The following is a 24,984-nucleotide window of genomic DNA, read 5'->3' as shown; positions in this document are numbered from 1 at the left end:
TCGTTATTTCTGTAACTTGCTCTGAATGGCATGTATTTGCTCACATGTTTTTCTGAGTAGATGGGTAACTCCTGGAGGGTAACTTGTTTTATTCCTCTTTGTATCTCTGGCATTTAGGACAGCTTCTTGCTATTATGGGCACTCTCAGTCAATATGTTAAAAAGTCGTCCTTCAACCAATTTCAATTCCTAACAATTGGCAAGATTTCACAGCAGAGAAACTTCCAAGAAGGACTATTCTAATTAGCTAATGACCTAGAGGAGGCATTAGCTGGTGATTACTGCTTGCCAGTGAGTTATTGGGTTGTTGGAAAAGTCATTTTGTCTATGTTTTTCAAAGGTCATTTATTTATATAAAGTACAAAGATCAATTAATGATATACCGCCCGTTTTGTTCAATAACCTTTTGCCATCTTTCAGTGAGCTTCATAATTCCTTGTTCATAGAAGGACCTGTCTTTACTTACGAAAAACTGAACAAGGTGCTGATTTGCAGCCTCATCTGAATTGAACGTTATACCACGCAAGGAGTTTTGAAGACAGTGAAACAAGGGGAAGTCTGACGGTGCAAGGTCAAGAGAGTATGGTGGGTGTGGCAATACATCCCATCCAAGCTCCAATAATTTTTGACAGGTGATCGAACTTGTGTGTGGTCTCACGTTGTTGCGATGGAACACAACTCCTTTATGATTAATGAGCTCTGGGTGTTTCTGGATGATGGATTCGTTCAAACTGTCCAATTGCTGGCAGTACACATTTGAATTGATTGTTTGGTTCCTTGGTGGAGCTTGAAAACCATGACACCTTTAAAATCCCACCATACTGAGAGCATAACCTTCCTCTGATGAATGTCTGCTTTCGATGTCGTTTGAGGAGAATCATCACGTCGGGACCAAGACCATTTGTGCACCACATTGTTGTAAACAACCCACTTCTCATCACAGTTTTCAGTCACTTCAAAAAAGGATTGTTTTCCTCATGTTTAATGAGCATATTGCAGATGTTTATACGCACCATCAAATGAACTTCTTTGAGTTCATGCGGAACCCAAATATAGAGCTTGCTTACGTATCCCAACTTCTTCAGGTGGTCGTAAATGCTTGAACGTTCAATGTTTCTGCAATCTCTCATGTTGTGTAACGTGGGATGGACTTGATCAATGCCTTTATTTTGTTGTCATCAACCTCGGTGGGCCTCCCTGACCCAGGAGTATCATTGAGATCAAAATCACCAACACGGAATTTTGTGAACCATCGTTGGCACTGACATTCTTGTGGAGCACTGTCACCGTAAACTTTATGCAACTTTTCACTAGCTTGACACGCGTTCTTCCCTTTATGGAAGTAAAACAGTCAAATATGGCAAAAATGCACAGTTTGGTCTTCCATCTTCAACTTTTTGTAGAATCTCCAAAACTCAACTAAATCACTCAATTTTTTTTTACAATGAAGCTAGAACTGTCCATGTCAAATGACATAGCAATAACATAGATGCGAATGACTTAGTACTTCCAATCTATTTGTTGCAAGTGCCATCTGTTGCAAGCATGCATCGTGACTTTTCCGACAACCCAATTGAACTAAAAAGACACTGAGACTGTAAAATAAATGGCTTTCAAGACAGATTTTTTTCCAACTCTATATAATTTTTCTTCTCAGAGAAAAGCTTAAAGGAATACATAATTATCATGTAATCTTTTATTTCTCAGATAGCATATAATGATATTTGTCATTTTCAACACCCAAATTGTGTTTATTTTTTTGTCATTTTGAAGGAAATCTAGAAAGGTATTATAATTGTGTAAGCTTCATTGGATGGCATATTCTGAACAGAAATTGACCTTTCTTTAGAGAAATATGTCATCACAATTGACTTATATTATTGTTTTGTGCTTTTAATATAATGATGTACCTAGTGGTTCTTAAGAAGTACAAGGGTATTTGACCTACAGTCATAGGTCCCAGACAACTATGAATTGAATGTTTGTTTTACTTTGAGTAGTTTTTCTATTTCCTCTCTTGGTTCTTGGTTTTTGCTGCTGACAATATCTGTATTGATAATCTCCATTCTAATTTGCTGCTTCTAATTTACTGTATGCAAGAAATTCACAGGTTGTTAAAACAATATGAAAGAATTAACAATTTTTGAGTGAGGACCTGATGGGCTAAAGTCCATGACTGAAGTCCGTGAATTGGTGATAGACTTAAAAGTGTATCTCTGTGTAATGTTTTTGCTTATTTTCAGTTTCTTGGTCTTACTTAGGTAAGGAGGCGCCACCCTATCTCTTTAACTAATATGCTGTGATGTGACATGAAATAATCTTGTAAATGAAGGGTCACTTACCAGGTATTTCCAGGGTATGACTATCCTATCTTGTAATCAGTTCCTTGTGTGTGCAAGGTTCCACTTTTAACTCCTTAAATCTATGCAATAGATCAGTGGTTCTCAACCTGTGGGCCACGACCCCTTTGGGGCTCGAATGACCCTTTCACAGAGGTCGCCTAAGACCATCGGAAAACAAAAAGACATTTACATTACGATTCATAACAGTAACAAAATTACAGTTATAGAGTAGCAACGAAAATAATTTATGGTTGGGGGTCACCACAACATGAGGAACTGTACTAAGGGGTCGCAGCATTAGGAAGGTTGAGAACCGCTGCAATAGGTGGTAACTCATTCCTATTTACAATGCTGCTGATGGAAAGATACTAAGCAAATGGAAACCTGATAGAGGAGAAAATAAAAATGTGTATAGAAAAGGACAAATATTATTAAATGGACTTTTAGATGGTGAAAAAGATCTCACTCCTATTCTGACTGTAAGCCTATTCTCAGCTGCTACTATATACCTATTTTCATCCTGGAGACAGACATTAGGAATACCTAGTTAAAGCAAAACCTAGCCTATGTCAGAACAAATGATTGCTCATTAATAAAATACACAAAAATTTCATGTGGCAGGCACTATTCTCACAGTGAAGACCACAGAAATAGAACTGATTAATAATATACCATTACACAAAAGCTTAAGACCTTCTAATCAAAGAAACACAAACTGGTTATCCTTGGGTATAATGATACCATTTAAAAGGCATCACTTGAATTTGCCACATAGCATTCCTTTTAAAATATATCAGCAAGTAGGTTTCCACATGAAGCACCCCTGGTGCTTTTAGGCTACTGAAAATATATGTGGGCTAAAATAATTACATACTTCTAATCAAAGAAAAAAATGTAGATCTGCTTGTACATAAAAAAATACAAAATACAAATGATAATAAACATTACAGGTGAGGAAATATGAAGACATTTTATTTCCTTCTGTTGAATGGAAGCAGAAAGGTAAGTAAAAATTGTATATACTGATACAAGAGACTGTATTTCATGTTCTGTTACTGAAAGTTAAAATTTTCATGAAAGTTTAGGACAATATAAATGTAAATGTTTTTATTTCCTAATTTTCAATCAACATGTGTCAGTTGAATCTTTTCTTAATATATTAGCTTGAGAAGAGTTCTCAGACTCAAGTTATTACATTAATTTTTGTAAACTAAAGATCTGTTTTTAGTTTCTTAAACTAAAATTGCAATATAAAATATTCAGTACATGGAGCTAAACGTGTTTCATATTTAAAAAGTTTTTTATTTTCTCTATAAAAATAATACATTTCATTGTCATATTTGGAAAAATCAACAACACATAAAGAAGAAACAAAAAAAATCAAAACTATAATTCTACCACTCAGAGGTTAATATGCTTCATTTATTGCATATTATTTTTAAAAAATCATACTACTGTCATAACATCATTAGAAAATATAACAATGATCAAAGTTTGGACATGCCTCTTGGTGTAAATTAATCAATAAATGGAATTCAAATGCATTTTTAATAACAATATTCATCATATGTTAAGTGTGCAGAACTACCAGATTACCAATTTTAAAATATCAAACTCCCAAATTCAAATAACCATATCTGAAACTTGAATAATGAAATTTGGAAAAGAATGAAAGTGTAGTACTAATGTTCTGTGTTCTATATTTGTCAGTGCATTCTCACTTTCTTCATTAGTCAATATTTATTGAGCTACTATATGTGTGAGATAACACATTGAGCATACAAGACACAGAGAAGATTGTATCTAAATGAGGCCAAAAAAACCCCGAAAACGGCAAATACATCATTCAATCAATTTGTTCAGCGGTCAGCAAACGTTTTCTGTAAAAGGCCAGATAGTAAATATTTTAGGCTCTGCATGCCATAAGATCTCCATTGCAACTGCCATGGTAGCATAAAGCAGCCACTGAGTAGGGGTAAAAAATAGGCATTGCTGTGTTGTAGCAAAATTGTATTTGCAAAAAGAAACAGTGGGCCCTGTTTGGCCCCCCAAGCCATTGTTTGTTGACCTCTAAACTATTGTAGTATTCACTATATTTCCACTGGATGCAAGCAGAACAAAAATCAGAATTGAATTCTTTCCAGTCAATTAACTTCATAAATAATTAAATTAACCACCCAGCTATACAATGTGCAGAACAGTTGGTCCACAAGTTGTTTGGAAATTGATTCCTTTATTCTAGAGTATCAGGTGTAGTTCAAATTGCTTTCAATTTCTCATGTAACCATTGAAAACCTTTCCCCTGGATTTAAAACCATGTTGAGGGGAATTCTCTTGGCCTCAGCAAGAAGCAGAGAGCACCTTGAAGTGTTAAACAAGAGAATTTAACTAAGGGATGACTTAGAGAGGTGTGGGGAGTTAATGAACCAATAGAGTGTGGTAAATCATCCAGGGAGTAGCAAAAACAAGGAGCATTTCCACCTTTAGGCATGATGGGACAAAAGGTGGAAACTGTGTTACCAGAACTCTGAATGACCGTAGTCTTCGAAGAAGAGCCACTGGATAAAAACTGTGTCTATAGAGAACGGGGCCACTGCTGTCATCATGATGCAGAAGACAAAACTGGAAAAGAATACCCAATCTCTCTATCCTTCCCGCCTATGTTGCTGCCCAGTGCTCCCCATTGCTGTACCCCATGGGAAACAGAGCAAGAGAACCCAGATAATGTAGTTCATAAAGGTCAGACCCAGGCACAGAGAAAGGCTAAAGACAGATCAGAAACAAACTCCCCCAAAGAAGACTATCTAGCACACAGCTGCATGTGAACACCGTAGATAACACATACAACCATTTTTATAGATTCTTTGATAGCCATACAAGATGGCAATTCTTTCCAAATTAACAGAAGCTTAAATCTTTGGTGGAATGTCATGATGAAACAGAGGGAACTGATATATGTTAACAATAAAATGCCATAAAATTTGTGGCATGTAGTTTGACATATATATGATCTGTTAATGCAAGTTATAAACCAAATCTTTTTGTTTTTTGAACAAATATAAAATGTCAGTGCCCTGAAGTGTCTTGTACATAGTAAGTGCTCTAAGTTAGTTGAAAGAATACGTTTCATAGTAAGTGCTCTAAGTTAGTTGAAAGAATACGTTTGTTAAACAATAATAATTTTTTATCATTTTAATGTAAAGAACTTGATTTTTAAGGAGCAGGAAATGTAATTTATTAAAAGGTATTTAAAAAAACAAAATTATGTTAACATGACATTGGGGCACTTGTGATTCTCCGTGTTCTCCACTCACAGCAAAAACTGGAAGCTCTACACACAAATCAACTTTCACTAAAATCCATTCATTCAACATTTATTTAGAATGTCTGTGAATTTGAAATCACTCAGTCATCATTTTGTTCAGTAAGAGTAAAATGGATAACAAATCAATGTTATGCCCATTATTTATATTTTAAAAAGTTTAATTAGCCTCTTCCAAAACCATTGTGAAATCAACGTAGTAGACAGTCATGGTAGTGAGTGAAATAATGTTAGTGAGTAATACCCACTAGATCTCCTATATTTCACAATACATTAATCATGTGAAGACTGTGACTCTAAACTAAGAAGAAATCTTTTTTTATGTGTAAATGTTACCTTTCACAAACTATGCACACTCTCTGTGGAAATTTACTAGCATAAATTTAAAAAGATAGGTTTCCACGTCCTGGATTGGGCATGTTTTTATCCCAGAAGGCTTTAGATCTCATTTCCCTTCTTTTTAGTTTAAGATGTGGCAATAGCATATCAATTAAATTGGGGCTACAAACCATTTTCAACTTTTGGTAATTCCAAATTAATTACCTAGCTGTCTTCGTGTCCTTTATTTTCTCTTTTATTTATTATGGCCCTATCTAACTCACACTTGAATTTTATTTTTAACAAGGGTCATAAGAACAATGGCCATATTTTTCCTGTAGCTCAATGCGAAAGCACTTTTCTCTTATTCATTTTGCAGGGCATATCAAATTACATGGAATTGGCAAAAATCAACATTATTTTGTGAAGAGCAAATCCTGCCAAACTAATTTCTTTCTTTTCTTTTTTTTTTAAACCAACTACAGACCCTGGCAGATGGTATAGCAATGATCACCTCTACAAAACATCATCTGTGTCTACTTACTGGTATATATATATCATGTGTTTTTAAACAAACTGTGGTGCTCAAGTCTGAGGTGGAATCATGAAAGGAATGCTTCCTTTCCTCTTGTTTCTCTCCTGAATGCTGATCTCAGCATAAAAGTGTAAATGAGACTGGAATTGGTTATTGAATGTACTGAGTACACACAGATTGTACATCATCCCTGTCTCCAGAGAAAAAGGAAAATGGAATTCCACCTGGCCTAGAAATCAAGTGACCTGGTGCTACCAGGATTTCTCCAAATTGTAAACAACAATATCCCTGTACTTCTGCACTAAAGGACCCCCCATCTTGACAAATACTACAAAAAAACTGCCTGCTAGAAAGTGAAGAAATTAAAATTTACCAAAAAATTCCCGTATATTTCGAAAACAATCTTTTAGTAACATCTGATGTTTCCCGAGCTTGTGAGAAGCACTATCCACATGCTTTAGCTACAAATGTCCGTCCAAAAGTTTCTCTAAGGTGTTTTGTCCAATATGAGAACTTCCTGTTTAGTTCCTTTTCTTTTGTCCATTCAGTGAATACACATTTTGAGTATTTATTACATTCCAGGCACTGGGGATACAAAGATAAATAAGATGTTTCCTTTTGACATATGAACCCTAGGGGAACTTACAGTCAGGTAGGAAATACAGACACACTGATTATTCTAAAACAGTGCAGTGCATGAAATGTGATATTTGAGGGAGAAACAAGGTTCAGTTTTAATGGAAATTCAAGAAAGTCTTCACAGAAAGGTGACTTTTGACTGAGGCCTTGAATGAAAAGTAAATGTTCAATGGAGAGAAGTACAGGGAATTTCAGGTGGAAGAACAACAGAAGCAACACATTAAAGTACAGAAGAGTATGATGTATTTGGGGAGTAACAAATAGCTTTGCATGTCTAAAGAACGCTGTTTCTGCTGGATGGACAATGGTGAGAAATGGAAGTTCAAATCATGTTGTGAAGAAATCCAAATATCATACTGAAGAACTAGCTTTGATCTTATAGGCAATAGGATTCAATTGAAACTTAAAAAAAGAAAAATCAAGGGAATCATACCAGATTTCTCTTTTAAAAAGAATATTCCAGTGGCACTGTATTGGGGGGGATGGAAAGAGGTGCGGCGGCAGACAGAGAGGCCACATAGGAGTTCCACCTACTGACGCTTTATAGCTTCACCTTGTGCTGCTCTTGTTTGTTGAAAGTTTAACACTGAGTTTCTTGAATTTTGTTGGTTGACAGGACGTTATAAACACTACCACCAATCCAGTATCTTGTTCATGTTGCCCTCTGTTGGCAGAAAGGAAGAGAAATGACTGTTCAGGGTACTATTTCACATTTCATTTGCTGACCATATTTCTGTTTCCCTGAAATAATGTTTGTTATGTTTGGTGATGTAAAAAGACATGCCAGTATCATATTACATATATAGATGTATACCACCAGTGATGTTTTCAATTATTCGGTCCACATTATTAAACACAACTACATACAAAGTTTTCTCCTTCCTTGATTTCAAGTCAGTCATCAATTCTACTGCAACCGTAACTGTACAAGAGCAGAAGATACAGAAATAACCTTTAAAAGTTCATAATATAAGGATAAGAATAAAATAAAAATAGCATTATTGTGGTAGTCTAAATGCATCAATAATATTAACATGTGTTATACAAAATACTCTGATAAATACACCTAATTTACATTTGTTTCTTAAATACTTATTACACATCTTAATATATTTAGTAATAATCACATTAACAAAACTATAGCATATTTATATAAGTTGACTTGTAAGAATATTTGTCACTGTGGGAAAATCAGATATTACAGATAAATACAAAAAAGATAAAAGAGCGAAACGAAAAATAAAAGAAAAAAATAATTTTTCTCACAATCTCATCTACCTAGGTGTTTCCAAATTACCACACACACACACACACACACACACACACACACACACCCCTCTCATATATTTGTACACATGTATATCATAGACAATGTATATTATCCTTTTTTCCCACTTAACAATATACCAGGACCATATTTACAAGTAAAAAAAAATGTTTTTAGAATATAATTAGAATTAAATGGAAACCAATTTAAAAAGTTTTTTTCCAGCTTTATTCAGATATTATTGACATGTAATATATGAATAAGTTTAAGGTATACTATTTGATCATATGATACACATATGTATTGCAAAATGATTACAACAATAAGGTTAGGTAGCACTTTTATCCCTTCACATAATTATTATTAAGGGGGTAGTTATAACATTTAAGATTTACTCTCTTAACAATTTTCAATATATAATACAGTATTGTTGATTACTGTCATCATGTTGTACATTATATCCCCAGAATTATCATCTTATAGCTGGAACTTTGTACCCTTCAACCAATACCTCTCCATTTCTGCTACCCCTCAGCCTCTGGCAACCACCATTCTACTATCTATTTCCAAGAGATTTTTAGATTCCACATATAAGTGAGAACATATGGTATTTCTCCATCTGACTTATTTTACCTAACATAGTGCCCCCAAGGGTCATTCAGGCAAGATTTTTGTCTTTTTTAAATGGCGTAATAATATACACATGTACAAATACAATAAAACATTATATATATAATACACACACACACACAAAGGGTGCCAAAAAATGTATACACATTTTAAGAAAAGAAAAAACTATTAAAATTTTAATACTAAATATATACCAATAACAAAAGATGAATACAAGTCATGTTTGACTTCTGCAATTACAAGAGGTGCTCAAAGTGGTTACCATTAGGGTCCAGACACTTCTGATTACACTGAGCTACTGCTTAAGTGTTGACCAAAGTGTGCACTTGTATACATATCTTGTATACATATACCCCTGGCATATGTGTATATATATATATATATATATATATATATATATGTATATATATATATATAATTTCATCTGTTGTCAGTGAACACTTAGGTTGTTTCCATGTCTTGGTTATTGTGAATAATGATGCAATGTACATGGAAGTACAGATATCTCTTCAAGACACTGATTTCATTTCTTTCAAATATATAACCAGAAGTAGGATTGCTAGATCATATTGTAGTTTTATTTTTAGTTTTTTGAGGAACCTCCATAAGGTTTTCCATAATGTCTGTGCCAATTTACATTCCCATCAATAGTGAACAAGGATTCCCTTTTTTCCACATGCCCACCAATACTTATCTTTTGTCTTTTTAAAATTTATTTTTAAATTAAATTTATTGGGGTGACATTGGCTAATAAAATTACATAGGTTTCAAGTGTACAATTTTATAATACTCCATCTATATATTGCATTGTGTGTTTAGCACCCAAAGTCAAATCTCCTTCTATTTCCATATATTTGACCCCCTTTACCTTCTTCTACCACCCTTCTCCCCTCTGTTAACCACTAAACTGTTGTCTGTGTCTATAACTTTTTGGTTTTTTGTTTGTCTTATTCATTTGTTGTCTTTTGTCTTTTTAATAATAACCACCCCAACAGGTGTGAAGTGATATCTCATTGTGGTTTTGATTCGCATTTCCTGATGATTAGTGATGTTGAATACCTTTTTGTGTACCTGTTGGCCATTTGTATGTCTTCTTTGGAAAAATATTTCTTCAGATACTCTGCCAATATTTTAATCAGATTTTTTTGGATCTTTCTTTTTTTCTTCTTGTTATTGAGTTGTATGAGTTCTTTATATTTTTTTAGATATTAACCCTTTATCAGATACATGTTTTGCAAATATATTTTACCACTCTGTAGGCTGCCTTCTCATTTTGCTGATAGTTTCTTTTTACTGTGCATATGCTTTTTAATTTGATGTAGTCCCAGTTATTTATTTTTGTTTTTGTTAATTGTGCTTTTAGTGTCATATCAAAAAAATAGTTGCCAAGACCAATGTCAAAGAGCCTTTTCCCTATGTTTTCTACTTGTAGTTGTACACTTTCAGGTCTTACATTTAGGTCTTTAATTCACTCCAAGTTATTTTTTCGTGAGTGGTATAAGGTAGGGATTCGATAGCATTTTTTTTTTCATGTGAATATCCAGCTTTCCCAGCACCATTTATTGAAGAGACTATCCTTTCCCCATTGAGTATTCTTGTCTCATTTGTCAAATGTTAGTTGACTGTGTATATTTGTGGGTTTATTTCTGGGGTCTCTGTTCTGTTCCATTGGTCTATGTGTCTGTTTTTATGCCAGGGTCACACTATTTTGATTACTATAGCTTTGTAAAAAAGTTTGAAATTAGGTGTTGTAATGCCTCCAGCTTTTTTCTTTTTTCTTAGGATTGCTTTGGCTATTAGGAGTCTTTGGTGGTACCATATGAATTTTAGGATTATTCTTTTTCTATTTTTGTGAAAAATGCCAGTGGAATTTTTATAAAGATTGTATTGAATCTGTAGATCACTTTGGGTAGTATGGACATTTTAACAATATTAACTTTTTAAATCTATGAACACAGAATGTCTTCCTATTTATTTGTGTTTTCTTCAATTACTTTTATCAAAGTCTTAGAATTTTCAGTGTACAGGTCTTTCACCTCCTTGGTTAAATTTATTCCTAAATATTTTATCGTTTTTGATATGATTATAAATGGGATTGTTTTCTTAATTTCTGTTTCAGATTGTCGTTGTTAGTGTATAAAAAAGTAACTGGTTTTTGCATATTGATTTTGCATCCTGCAACTTGACTAAATTCATTTACTAGTTTTAAGAGGTTTTTGGTAGAGTCTGGAGGGTTTTCTATATATAAGATCATGTCATCTGCAAACAGAGAAAATTTTGCTTCTTCATTTCTAATTTGGTTAGGACTTCCAGTACTACGTTGAATAAGCGTGATGAGAGCAGGCACCCTTGTCTTCTCTCTGATCTTAAAGGGAAAGCTTTCAACCTCTCACCACTGACTATTAGTTAGCTGTGGACTTGTCATGTATGGCCTTTGTTACATTGAGGTATCTTTCTTCTATACCCAATTTATGGAGAGGTTTTATCATGACAAGATGTTGAATTGTGTGAAATGCCTTTTCTGCATCCATTGAGATAATCATCTGTTTTTTTATCTTTCATTCTATTAATGTGGTAAATCACATTTATTGATTTGCATATGTTAAACCATCCTTGCATCCCAGGGGATAAATCCCATTTGATCATGGTATATAATTCTTTTAATGTTATTTTCTATTTTTTTATTGTGGTAAAATGTAAATAATATAAAAATTACCATTTTAACCATTTTTAAGTATACAGTTCAGTGGCATTAAGTACATTCACATTGTTGTACAATCATCACTATCATCTCTAGAAATTTTTCATCACCCCAAACTGAAACACTCTATCCATTGCACAATAACTCTCTATTCCTTCCTTCCCTTAGCCATGGGTAGCCATTATTCTACTTTCTGTCTCTATGAAGTTAACTATTCTAGGTACCTCATATAAATGGAATCATACAATATTTGTCCTTTTGTGTCTGGCTTATTTCATTTTGCATAAAATCTCAATGTTCATCCATATTGTAGCATGTATCAGAATTATATATTAGGAGTATGAAAACCCAGCTCCCTTGTCTCAGTCTGGGACAAACTCTGAAGCGTAATTAACATCTCAGACTTCCCCTATGGGATCAGGCTGAAGTTACCTTCAGAAGTACTTTGCCTGAAGTTACACCTTTGCTTGGCTTCTCCCCATTCCTTATCCTGCTTCTCATGCTCCACATTATTTCTCTAGGGAGCACTTGCTCAATATCACTTGCACTAGAATCCTCATCTCATAATCCATTTCCAGGGCATTCAACCTAAGTCATCCTAAAACATCAAGAAACAACTTGTATCCAGAATATTTATTTTTTTTAAAGTCCTTCAAAAAATAGGAAAATGCAAACTATCTAATAGAAAAAAGGGCTAGAGACATGAACAGATACTTTATAAAAGAGCATATCCAAGGGATCAATACAAATATGAAATGGCACTACAATTCATTAGTCATCAGGGAAATGCAAATTGAAATCACAGTGGTATACCACTACTCACCCACCTGAAAGACTAAAATGAAATTACCAAGTGTTGGTGAGGATGTGGAGCAAACAGAATTCTCAAATGACTGGTGGGAGTATAAATTGATACTTTGGAAAACTGTTTGGCAGCATGTACTAAAACCAAATGTGTATATCCCATAATACAGTAATTCCACTTCTAAGTAAATATGCAACAGAATTGTATGTCTGTGTATACCAAAGATATGTGCTGGAATGTTTATGGCGGCTCAATTTGTAACAGCCCCAAACTGAATTACCCAAAGGCCCACCAACAGTGTAATGGATACATAAATAGGAAGTTATACAGCAAGAAGGATAAACGATCTACACAGAACAACATAGTTTTCTTACAACATAATGTTCAGTGAAGGAAGTCAGACACAAATGATTGCATATTGTATAATTCCATTGGTATTAAGAACAAAAATAGGTGAAACTATCTTTATTCTTAGAAGTACGATAGTGGTTAGTTACCATGGGAGGAAGGGTAGGGGTGGACAGTAGCAGAAAGAAAGCTCAAGGTGGGCTTTTGGAGTACGAATAATGTTCTGTTTTTTGACCTGGTTACTACTTACCCTTGTGTGCTCAGTTATGACAATTCAACTGAGTTGCATGCTTTGATATGTGCATATGTTTATATTTCTATAAAACTTTTTTAAAAAACACTGTATATAATTCAAAAGTAACTCCTGTTACAATAATTGAATAAAGTATTGTACAGTGACATAAAGTTATACTATACAGCTGTAAAAGAGAATGAAGATCACTATGAACCAGTATGGACTAATTTCAGGATATGTGTTTAAGTGTAAAAAGCCAAGTGCAAAGAGTATTAACCTTCATGTAAGAAAACAGGGAAAATAAAATGTATCTGTATCTGCTTATTTGTGGAAGAATGAGGAAGGGAGGAGGGGGGGAGAGGAGGAGGGTCAGAAAAGGAGAAAAAAAGGAAGGGGAGGGGAGTGGGAGGAGAGTAGAAGAGGAGGGGAAGAGGGGAGAGGATGGAGAGGAAAGGAGCATGAGATAATAAAATGGTTAGCAACCAAGAACCCAGGAAATGTCTTCTCATATCCAGATCCTCCTTCTCTATTTAGTTCTCATTTCTCTGCCTAGCAACTGTCTCTACTAATCAGTTCACACAACAGGTTTAGCTTTGAAGTTTTAAAATTTTCTTCACTCAAGACAGTAGCTGAGCCTGAATAAGAATATTTAGCCCCAATTTCAAATTCCTGGTAGAAAGAATCTGATGGACCCATTTTGTGTCAGATCTCTACCCATGATCTGACTAATCATCTGTGACCAAGAAATGAAGGCATATAAATAGAGATATGGTTGTCTTGGGCACATCTTTAAGAAGGAAGTTAAGCTACATCATTGTAAGATAACCAACACCCTAAAAAGAGTTGAATACAATTAAGTGAAAACAAAAAGAGTCATATATAATAAATCTTATTTTTGTAAAACAGAACAAAACTATTTATATACAAATATATGTCTATTGCTAATACATAAATTAGAAGAGTCTGGAAAGACTTTAGTGAACAGGAAAAATATTTTTATATTTTAACTTCTTGTTATAAAATAATTTCAGATTTAGAAGAGTTGCAAAAATAGTACAAAGAATTACTGTATACCCTTAACTCAGCTTCCCCAAATGTTAAATGTTACACAACAACATCAAAATGAGCAAAACCAAGAAAATAACACCAATAAATACCACTAACTAACCTACAGACCATATTTAAATTTTGCCAACTGTCCCACTAATGTCATCCTCTTCCTGGGCAATCCAGTATCACATAATGCATTTACTTATCATGTCTCCTTAGACTCCTTAATGTAGGATAGTTTCTTAATCTTCCTTTGTTTTTCATGATCATGGCATTTTTTTCTCTTTGCCATCAGTAAGTATCTTCTGGAGAGATACTTTGACATTATGTAAAAATCCCATTTCTCCATATTTTAGCTCACAAATTTTAGCATCCATTAATGATTCTTTCTTGAAACAAGTTTTTACTATGGTGTTTGGCAAATTGTCATTTTCTATTTCCATCAGTTCTTCAATATTTATTACTTGGAATTCTATTGTAATGAAGAGCTTCCCCTACTCCACCAATTATTTATTTAATCAATTTTTTAACATGTGGTCTTATGGACACTGGATTTCTTGCATGAGTTATGCTATATTACTATCATTATTGATTTTATTGCTTAAATTGTCCGATATTTGGCCATTGGGACTCCCTTCATATTGGTTCCTATTTTCTTTCAATATGCCCCCATCATGTTTTGACCATTTACTTTTTGGCATTATAAGATGTTCCAGGCCCTCCTTGTTCTCTTCCTGCTCTAGCCCTAGAATCAACCATTTCTCTAAGGAGCTATAGTTTCTTTTTTTGGGGGGGGAATATTATATTTACAGAACAAAATCTGGGAATTGGGATTGTTTGTTGCTACTGAGGTATCATTGCTTCCAGGTCCACTCAGCAGACAGAGCTAGGAAATATATGTACATATACATACATTAATATCTATTTATATATATGTATACAAATTACAAATGCACACACCTCTTTTTCTATATTTCTATATTTATCCAAAACCATTACTTCATACTGATATTTTTCCAGTTTTACTGAGGTTTAATTGACAAATAAAAGTGTGTCTAAAATCTATAACTTAATAGATATATGTATACACTGTGAAATGATTATGACAACTAAGTCAACACGTTACCTCACATAATTCTCTTTTTTGTGTTTGTGGAGAGAATGCTTAAGATACACTCACTTAAAAATTTCAAGTATACAGTACAATATTTTTAATTATAGTCACCATGCGGTACATTCTATTCCCAGAACTTATGCAAGTGAAGCTGAAACTGTCCTTCTTGCCCTCTTCATTGAGTCTAGTCTCAGGTTTTTTGCTCTGATGATGCAGGAACTTCTCCACTGGACTCCCAGATCCCCACAAAGGTACGCTTATCTGTGGCTGATTGTCACAATGTTCTATAGCGGGATGACAGTAGAAAACTCCTCTTCTGCTGTCTTGCTCCTCATACTTTTTATTCCAACCCAATATCATAGGGGTCATTCTAGCCTTTCTCCTTTCCTTATTTGTAATTCCTTCTTCTGATGCTGCAAATACTAATTAAAAAAATAAAAACTTATTGAGTATCTAGTCTCTATCAGAACTGTGCTAAGTGCTTTACATATATATCTCATTTAATTTTCACGAAAACCCTATAGAAGGTGATATTTTTACCTGCATTTAATAGAAGAGTGAGCTATAAAAAGGTTGAGTAGTATCATTAATTATTTATGCAGTATTAGAGCCAAGATTTGAATCCAAGGAGTCTTACTCCAGAATTCATGTTCTTGACCATGATGCATATCCTATTAATGAAACTTGAGGAAGCTAGCACAATACAAACCAATCTCATCCATCTAGATAGAAATAAGAGTCTAACCAAAGAGATTTAAAATAGACGTAAAATCCCCAAAAATAAAAGTAGAAGAAAATATAGGTGAATTTTTATTCAATCCCAGGATGAGAGAAAATTCTGTGACCTTACAAGTGTCCATCCCGAGCTGCATCAGTCTCTTCGAGGTATATTCCCTGTTTCAGCAGTGGCAGGAACCAGGTTAAAAAAGAAATTGTAGCTGTATGTCTTTTTTTCTCAGGGGTCATTCTTGGCTTGTCTGCCTTCCTCCCTGTTTGAACTCTTTGCGTTGCCTGCTCTATCAGACAGGTCAGCTTTATATTAGAGCTTCCTCTTCTCATTGTCCTGCTGAATTTGGCATCCTGACCCTAGACTATTGGTCTTGGCACCACTGACTCAGGAACTCCATAGGAAACTGCCCTGGTAATTATCCTCTTGGCTTCATATACCACGGCCTCATGCCCACTTCCAGCCCAGGAACTCAGGGCTCTACCTTGCCTCTTAGGCCTCCATATGTCCAAGACAGAACTTTGTGGTCATAGAGTAATGGAAACTACACATGCAAACAAAGAAGAAATGAGGGATAGATTTAACTAAACAGTCAGGTGCAAAACTTCTATTTTTTAAGACAACATAAAATTCTATGATTCTATATACACATACGTCCATGCGAATATACAATGATTGATTTTTAAATTGCTAACATTTCTTAATAGTTAGTTTTTGCCCAATATTATTCATTTTTTTATAAATTTATATTTTGAAGAAATTCAAACCTATGGGAAACTTTAACGAATAGTACAATGAATATCCGTATACGCTTTACCTATATTCAGCAAGCAGGAATTGAATTTTCCCACCAGATGTAAATATTCATTGTCCCTACCAAAAAAAATTCATGTGCATTTTGAATCTTGCTGCATACAATATGTTTCAGTGGTCCCACAAGCACCCATGTCTGGTGATTCACTAGAAGGATTTATAACTCAATATCAGGTTATACTCTTGGCTAAAGTTTATTATAGCAAAGGGTACAGAGCAAAAAACAGCAGGAAAATGATTTATTGGGCAGAATCCAAAGAGATCAGATACAGGTTTCCAGTCCTTCCCCAGTAAGTGCCACATAGTATGTGCTTTCTCTCTTGCAGAGGACATGTGCAGAATGTCTCTACACAAGGGAATCAGTTCAAGTCTCAGGATCCAAAGCTTTTATGGGGGTCTAGTCACACGGGCACATTTTGGTACATGACCACTCATGGCAACTGGAACTTGTGACCCTAACAATGAAACCAGTGCACATTAGCGATCTTGACGTTTGTGTAAAGCGATTCTGAGAATCTGGGGAAGCATGGCTCATTGCTCCAGGTGTATACAACGAAATCATCAAAATTAACATAAAGAACCTTCCAAGGACCACATATCCAGGGGTTGGCAATGGTCAATCATGGGTCCAGGCTTCCTTGGAATATGCAAGAAGAGGGCTACTAGAACTACTGTGTGTTCCTTTCCTTGTGCTGTTCCTGCCATTTGAATTGCCTTTCCCAGAAGCCTAGCTCAAGTTCCACATTCTCTCCAGCAGCTACACAAGGCCCTTCCTGGAGTAGTTACTTCCTAAACATGTGCTCAGTGGAGGAATCTGGAGCGAAGCCTCCCCAGATCTATTCAACCCAGTGATCTCTTCCTTATCACTGAATTTTCCATTTCTTTTACAATTAGTCATATAACGTCTAGGGATATCTTTTATTTTACTATCTGATATTGTCATTCAAAATGTCAAATTTATGTATTTTCTCCTTAACCAGATGTTAAATGATGATTTTTGTCTTAGGCCACTTTATATTCTGCTGCTTCTAGAACAGAGTATTGGTTGTAACATACACTTAATTAATATTTGTTGATGCTGATTCATCACTTTTTCAAAAAGTACTTCCAACAATTCCATTTTTAATTAATATATGAATCACATTAATTAATTAATTAATTAATTAATAGGGAATGAGTTATGCAGCTTTGGCTAGCAGATATATTAAAAAGAGTTTGTCCTAGAACTAAGTGACGTAAGAAAATTTAAGCCTTCCAAGTGTTATGAAAAAATAGTTAAAAATAAAAACGAACTTTTAAAGAATCTGTTATAGAGAAGAAAAGCCTTAGTTGTATTAACTATTAGAGACAGTGTATATTACATGGCATGAATAACAATAACAGGGTATAGAACTCTAGAAGTGAAAGTAACCAGAGAAGTTCCTGTTGATGACTTAAATAAAATTGATGAAGAAAATGAGACAATTTCAACCCACCTAATGTATGGGTTTGAGGTTTAGCTGAAAGAACTCATTACAATACTGGAGATCTATTAAATTGGTTGATTGCTGCAGGTAGTGACCCAGACAAGAGAGGCCTGTGCATCTCTTACGTCCACATCATCAATACAAGTCCTATTGCTTGGGCAGTTGCACAAACCACCCGGAGAAGGCTCATAACAGTTAGGTTGGTGCTTCTTATACTTTAGGGTGTACCAGAGGCATGCAGCGGTCTTGTAAAACACAGGTTGTTAGCCCAGCTCCCAGAATTTCTGATTCAGTAGGTCTAGGTAGGGTCAAATAATTTACATTTTAAACAAGTTCCCAGGTGATGCTGATGCTTCAGGTCCATGTACCACACTTTGAGTATCAAGGTACTATGTCATTCGTGTACACACAACGGTGTGTGTTTTCAGTATACTAACTGCGATTCTCAGCAACCAGCGAGGTCCTAAATAGCACTCACCACTCCACCTTTATTTTGGTATTACCCACTTACCTGAGACCACTATCATTCACAGATGAATAGTAACATATACTTTTTGCGGCAATGGCACTCCACTCCAGAAAATATTCAGTAATAGAATTTCATAGCCAGAAAAATGCTAATAATTACATCGAAGTGTTTCTGTTAATGCTTACAATTACAACAGATACCATTTGTCCATTTTAAATTGACACAGCTATAAATTAGTCCTCATAATACAATAGATATCATACCATAATTTATTGTTGTCTAAATAGTGTTCTTGCCATTTGTTCTCTTTGGTTTTCTTTGAAGCTTCTTAGTAACTGAGAGAAGGGGACAAATAATGGTGTCCACATTGCGTGGGGTCACTTTTTGGCCTGGCATTTTATGTTTGACAGACACTATGTGGAGTGAGCTATTACCAGCAATCTGTTCATTCTACCCTCCAGTAGGCACAGCAAATAGGATGTGTTCCAACTAGGCCGTAGGTCTCCTTGAGAGCTAAATGCTACATATGGCATTTGTTGAATCATTTTATTGTCCACAAGACAGAGAGATATTTATCAGGAGCATCATTCACCTGGAAAATCCAGGAGATCCTTACCTATAGACAGTGATTAAACGTGCAAACAGGCTGTTTTTCCAAGTTCAATTAATTTCAATAAAAGGAAATTGATTTTGGTTACGGTATTCACTGCGATAACCTATTGGCACTTGCTTTCAGATCAATGTTAGTCCACATCTGCTTATAAAAATCTTCAGGCTTCCGTTTTAATGGTATCACTTTGGGGAAAAAGAAAACCCCAGAAAGTTCTTATGCCAGCTGTTCTACAAGGTCTCCTCTACTGAAAAACAGAAGGTGGGCCAAAGTTTATGTGCTACAAAATCTTAAGACATAGAAAGCTTTCATTTTTCTTGTTTTTTCATAACATCCAAGTGAACACACACAAGCCAAAGAAAAGCAGGGAAAGGAGAACAGGAAGGGTGGGGGAGGCTGTGTCAACTACAGTTTTGGGTAGTTCGGCTCCACCCTTTCTTTTGATAACAGTCTTCTCCTCCCAACACAAAGAACAGAGAAAGTGACCCAGACGTAGACACGGTACTCCAACCTCCCACCAGAGGGAATATCCAGGGATTATCATTCATAGCAAGTGACACAAATGGAGATAATCAAGTCTTTCTCCATCAAGCTCTGGCGTCAGGGAGCTAGACGGAAGTAAAGCTAGAGGGGCTTGCATGCTTGTGAAAAGCCTTCTCAGAAATAGAAGAAAATGAGGCTAAACACAGAGAAATAGACCTGCGAGGAGAAATACAAAGCAGAATGAGAGGAAGAGAAAGCAAAATGAGAAGAGCTTTCAATGCCCTTTTGAGTCTCTGGGTCCAGAGTGCCCGTGGTCAGATCCTTCCCTATTCTCACCAGGACCTGGACCCATTAAATTCTGCTCTTTGCCTAAATTGATTTGAGCAGGATTTCTGCCCCTTGCCTAATAGTAAGGCATACTCTATTTTATCCATTTCTGAGTCATGGCAACTATTTTTTAAATTAATCTCACTTCACCCCTATGAGGAAAAAAAACACTGTGGGAAATAAAATTAGATATAAACATTATTAGTTAAAGGTGTCTGATATTTTGTCTGGAGTTTGCTTGAAATAGTTTGGCATATATGTGTGTGTAAATTAATCTACATCCCAGGGACAAAGATTTAATACTTTTAACAGCCTGCTCAGGGGTCCACACCCCAAGGCAGAAGTGACTAGTTATCAATCCTAGGATCCTCATCTGTAGTCCATCCCTCAAAGGAAGCTAGTGCAGCACTTTACATACCACTATCTGAACCTGCACCATAAGAGATTTTCTTTTAATAGTGAAATGAGCATTATTCAGAATATACTGTACATACTGTACAGGTACTTCCACTTTGCACAAATTGAGTATAAGAATCTGGCAGCCCAGAAGCTTAACAGCCTTTCAGGTAGCACCCAAAGTTTCTAGTTCTAACTTGCTTACTTGTGTGTCACCTTTCTTCCTTCCTTTCTTCCTTCCTTCCTTTCTTTCTTTCTTTCTTTCTTTCTTTCTTTCTTTCTTTCTTTCTTTCTTTCTTTCTTCTTTCTTTTTAAAAATTTTATTGGGGAACAGCCATGGTCATTGGTTACACATTGCTTTCATGGTACAATGGCATAGTTGACTCTTTTAGGGAGGGTGCAGCTCACAGTGGCCCATGCGGGAATCGAACCAGCAACCTTGGTGTTATCAGCACCACGCTCTAACCAACTGAGCTAACTGGTTACCTTGTGTCACCTTTCTTAGTACAGAATTCTTTTACTTGAGCTGATTAGAAGGTTAGCTCATCCTCCGTCAGAATACAGTTATGTTGGCATCCAAATGAGTCTTTCGTGCAAGGTACCAAGAATAGAAAGTGTGGACTTTACGGAGGTTAGAGGAACCATTTGTGTGGTAACTCTTTTCAGCCTAGTTGCTAATGTATGTTTGCATCTGTGGAAAGATTATCAAAATTTCACACAAATATTCAGAAAGTATTCATGCTGGTGAGTAATTTTAAAATTTAAATTAAAACCAGGTCAGTTTTACCTCTTAAATGAGCAAAACATTAAGATAGTTTCATAGATTAGAGAGGGTGTGATGAAATGTATACTCTCGTTTATTGCTGTTGGCGTGGTACATTGATACATTCTCTTTGAAAAGTAATTTGGCAAGTTCCATCGAGAACCAGAAAAATGTTTGATTTTTGTGATTTTGATTCAGCGACCTTCAATTCAGAAATGTCACTTCTGGGAATCAATCCAAAGACATTAAACCATAATATATTAAAACTCATATAAATGAATGTATATATATATATATATATATATACACACACACACACACATACACACACACACATATATACATACATATATGTATATATAAAATATTAAAACACTGGAAACAATCCAAATGTCTACAAATAAAATATTAGTTAAGTAAATACACACACTTAATGGAATATTACAAAGCAATTTAAATGACTGATTATTCATTCATATAAAAATAAAATAGTTGCAAGTTGTCCCCAAAGGTTTATATTAATTTGCACTCTTCCCAGCATTGTACCTGTGCCATCAATGACAATGGACATTATCATTTATTTTTATAGTGGAAAAATGCTAAAATTATGTTTTTAAAAGATTATGTCAATTAGGGAGGGATGTATACAAAGTACCATGGTTGCATATCGGTGTTTTTATTTCTTTTAGTTCATGTAATTGTATGTGGCTTAAATTTTGAATTGGGTTAATTTGAGGTAGCCTTTGCCCCTAAAAAGAACTATTCATTGAAGGCCTGATGGTATATTACTTGTTTTCCTCTTAACTCCGTATATTTGATTCATTTAATCCTGATTGCCCATGAAGGACAAATTTCTCATATGTGGATATTTGTATTCATCTAAATAAGGAATCATATCTAAAACATATCTTGAGACTTTAAAATGTTTCAATATTTAGGCCCAGTAATTATATGTCTGAAAATAAATGCTAGGGCTATAATCTAAAATGGTTATAATATTTCAAAATTCTCCAATAATAATAGAGAAAATTTATGAAAATTATATTTATAAGGTAGTTTAAGAACATGGAAGAATGTTATAATGTTAAATAGAAAGTATATTGAGCTTGAATACTTATTATGATCATAACTGTGTAAAATAAGCATGTAAAATACTGCAAAAACTCTAAAATGCTAACCTATTTATATTTGAAGCATAACAAAATATTTTCTGTTTGCTTTCTACTTATCTGCGTTCCTGAGTTTCATTTACAGTATGTATTACTTTTACATTTAGAAAAGTAAAAATATGTAAACACTATTTCAGTTGAAATGAACAGAAACACAACTCAAATTAATTTAAGCCAAAAAGGCAGAGTAGTAGAAGGGAGAGGGAGAAAGACAGAGAGAGAAGTTCATGGAGGGGGTTTGGCTTCAAGCCCAGGTAGAAATTATATCATCAGGTCTCTCTCTCTCCCCCTCTCCCAATATCTCAGCTCAGCCTCCTCTGTGTACTGACCTCATTTTCTTCCATCTTCCAGGCGGCCAGAGCAGTAGGTTGCCCACAGCTCTAGGCTTACATCGTCTGCTTTAGGAATCCCAGTGGAAAGAGACCTCTCTCCCTCAATGTCTACATATCACTTCCAGAGAAGGACTCTTTGCTTGGGCCACATGTCCATTCTTACACTAATCACACTGTTTGGGGAATGGAGTATTAAGATTGGGTGGGCTTGTGACATATGCCCATAACTGTTGCAGAAGAGAGGATCTGGTACTGGAAGAGAGAAAGCATGATGGCCAGCCACATTAAGAAAGAAATGGGCAGCCCAGTATGCAATTACAGTTCACTGTTATCACCCATGGTCTGACCTTTTCTTTTTTTAAAGACTTTTACTGGGGAATTGGGGGAAGAGGAACAGAGAAGTTGCTGTCCTTTTGTTCTTCAGTCTAGTTGTGGAAGACGTTGCTTCACTGGCCCAAGTTGGCACCATCATTGCGCTCTTCCTGGGTGAGGCAGATCAGTCGCCAGCTTCTGGATGGGCGCTCACAGCGGCTGCTGGCCACTCACGCTGGCTGCTGGCTACACACAGTAGACCCTGGCAACCCACTGCAGCAGTGGCTGCAGCCTGCGCCGTCACCGGTGACTCACGGCAGCCCAGCTCCAGGTTGAGCTGTTGTTCAGCATCTTAGCTGTGGAGGGGCAGTGTCACTGGCCCTCATATGTGGGATCTGAACCAGGGCCCTCTGGCATCCCAAGCCAGCTCTAAACCACCACGCCACTCAGCCGGCCCTGATCTGGCCTTTTCGAACGTGCAATTCTGAAAATGTCCCATGCTGAATTTAATACAATACCTCTATGTACAGTTCATCTCCCAGAAAGACAACCCAAAGTCTTGTCCAGTGACCACATTGTCTTAAAGTCTGTGAACTCTGCGCCATATGCTTTCCTCTTAGTCAGATGAAAATGGAGCTCCTCCTAGTCCTGAAGTGCAAATATCATCCACATTGCTTCCCTTGCAATGAAGTAAATTATTAAGTGATTTAATCTTGCTGCTCCTACGTTTGCACATGTGAGAAGCAAGTCTCCCTCACCCATCGTATTTCAAGGTGGCACTACTGTGGGCACCAACTTTCTGTGGGCCTGATTGTGGAGCCTGGGTGTTGCTTTAGGCTTTGCACATTCACAAGCTTGTTTTCAAGTTTGGTTTTTCTGGCAATATGACACCATTCAGCTGGCTTTTTGTCAAATTTATACCTGGGGGTTCCATAGAGTAGGTACCAATCCCAGAAATCTTACCCATCTCGCAGTTTCTGTTTCTTAGCAACAGATCTCAGCTTTGCTCATTCTATAGGCTCTCAATTTACAGTCTCCCATAATGGTTAACGTGTCCCTAGGCTGTCCTCCACGGGGCAGTGTTTTGCCACAGGCATGATTTCTAATTATATTTGGCAGGGAATAGCACAGCTGTTTAAGAGAAAGGGGCAAGGGAAACAAGGTTCCCTAATTTTTATCAAGTCTCCAGTGTGTTTCCTGCCTCCTTCCTTTGTATTAATTTTACATTGGAGCATAGAGTTCAGCTTTTTTAAATCAGCAAGAAGAATTATTATTTAACCCTCAATGGTCCCGGATTACTAGCTAGAGGCAGAAGGGGCCTTTCAGTAAGCTGTTGCCTTTCTGATTTCAGACAGGTGAGATTGGATTCAAGCTTGTCCCTTCCTCTTAGCTCAGCAGGGTTTCTTTCTAGCATCTCCATGTTTGCATCATCCCAGTTTGTCAGTATGTCCAGAGAAATGGGGTACCATGTTTGATTGGCCTGGGTCAGGTGCTCACCTCTGAGAAGATGGGGTTTACTGCAGAAAAGGGCGAGGGATGGGAATCCACGCCAAGGTAGACCGACTACAAGTGACTATTTAATGTTTATTTTTAAAAGAATTTATAACACTTCATATTTAAATCGTCGAATCTAAAATTGAAAATCTATGAGTGGGCCGGCTGAGTGGTGCATTGGTTAAGAGCTGGCTTGGGACACCAGAGGGCCCTGGTTGGGATCCCACATATGAGGGCCAGTGACACTGCCCTCCACAGCTAAGATGCTGAACAACAGCTCAACCTGGAGCTGGGCTGCCGTGAGTCGCCAGCGATGGC

The 24,984-nt window shown here is 35.9% G+C and overlaps 1 long non-coding RNA gene across 1 annotated transcript in view; it reads right to left on the bottom strand.

Annotated features, from left to right (window-relative positions):
- Window positions 1-5,423: 5,423 nt before the first annotated feature.
- Window positions 5,424-24,984, bottom strand: part of LOC109393141 (uncharacterized) — a 49,942-nt gene continuing 30,381 nt past the window's right edge. Inside the window, exon 3 of the long non-coding RNA XR_002126188.1 lies at window positions 5,424-7,819. This is a non-coding gene — a long non-coding RNA (uncharacterized LOC109393141). The remainder of the gene's footprint in view (window positions 7,820-24,984) is intronic.

This window comes from Hipposideros armiger, unplaced genomic scaffold, assembly GCF_001890085.2.
Source record: "Hipposideros armiger isolate ML-2016 unplaced genomic scaffold, ASM189008v1 scaffold_366, whole genome shotgun sequence".
NCBI lineage: Eukaryota > Metazoa > Chordata > Mammalia > Chiroptera > Hipposideridae > Hipposideros > Hipposideros armiger.
This window is presented reverse-complemented; position numbering and strand designations above follow the sequence as displayed.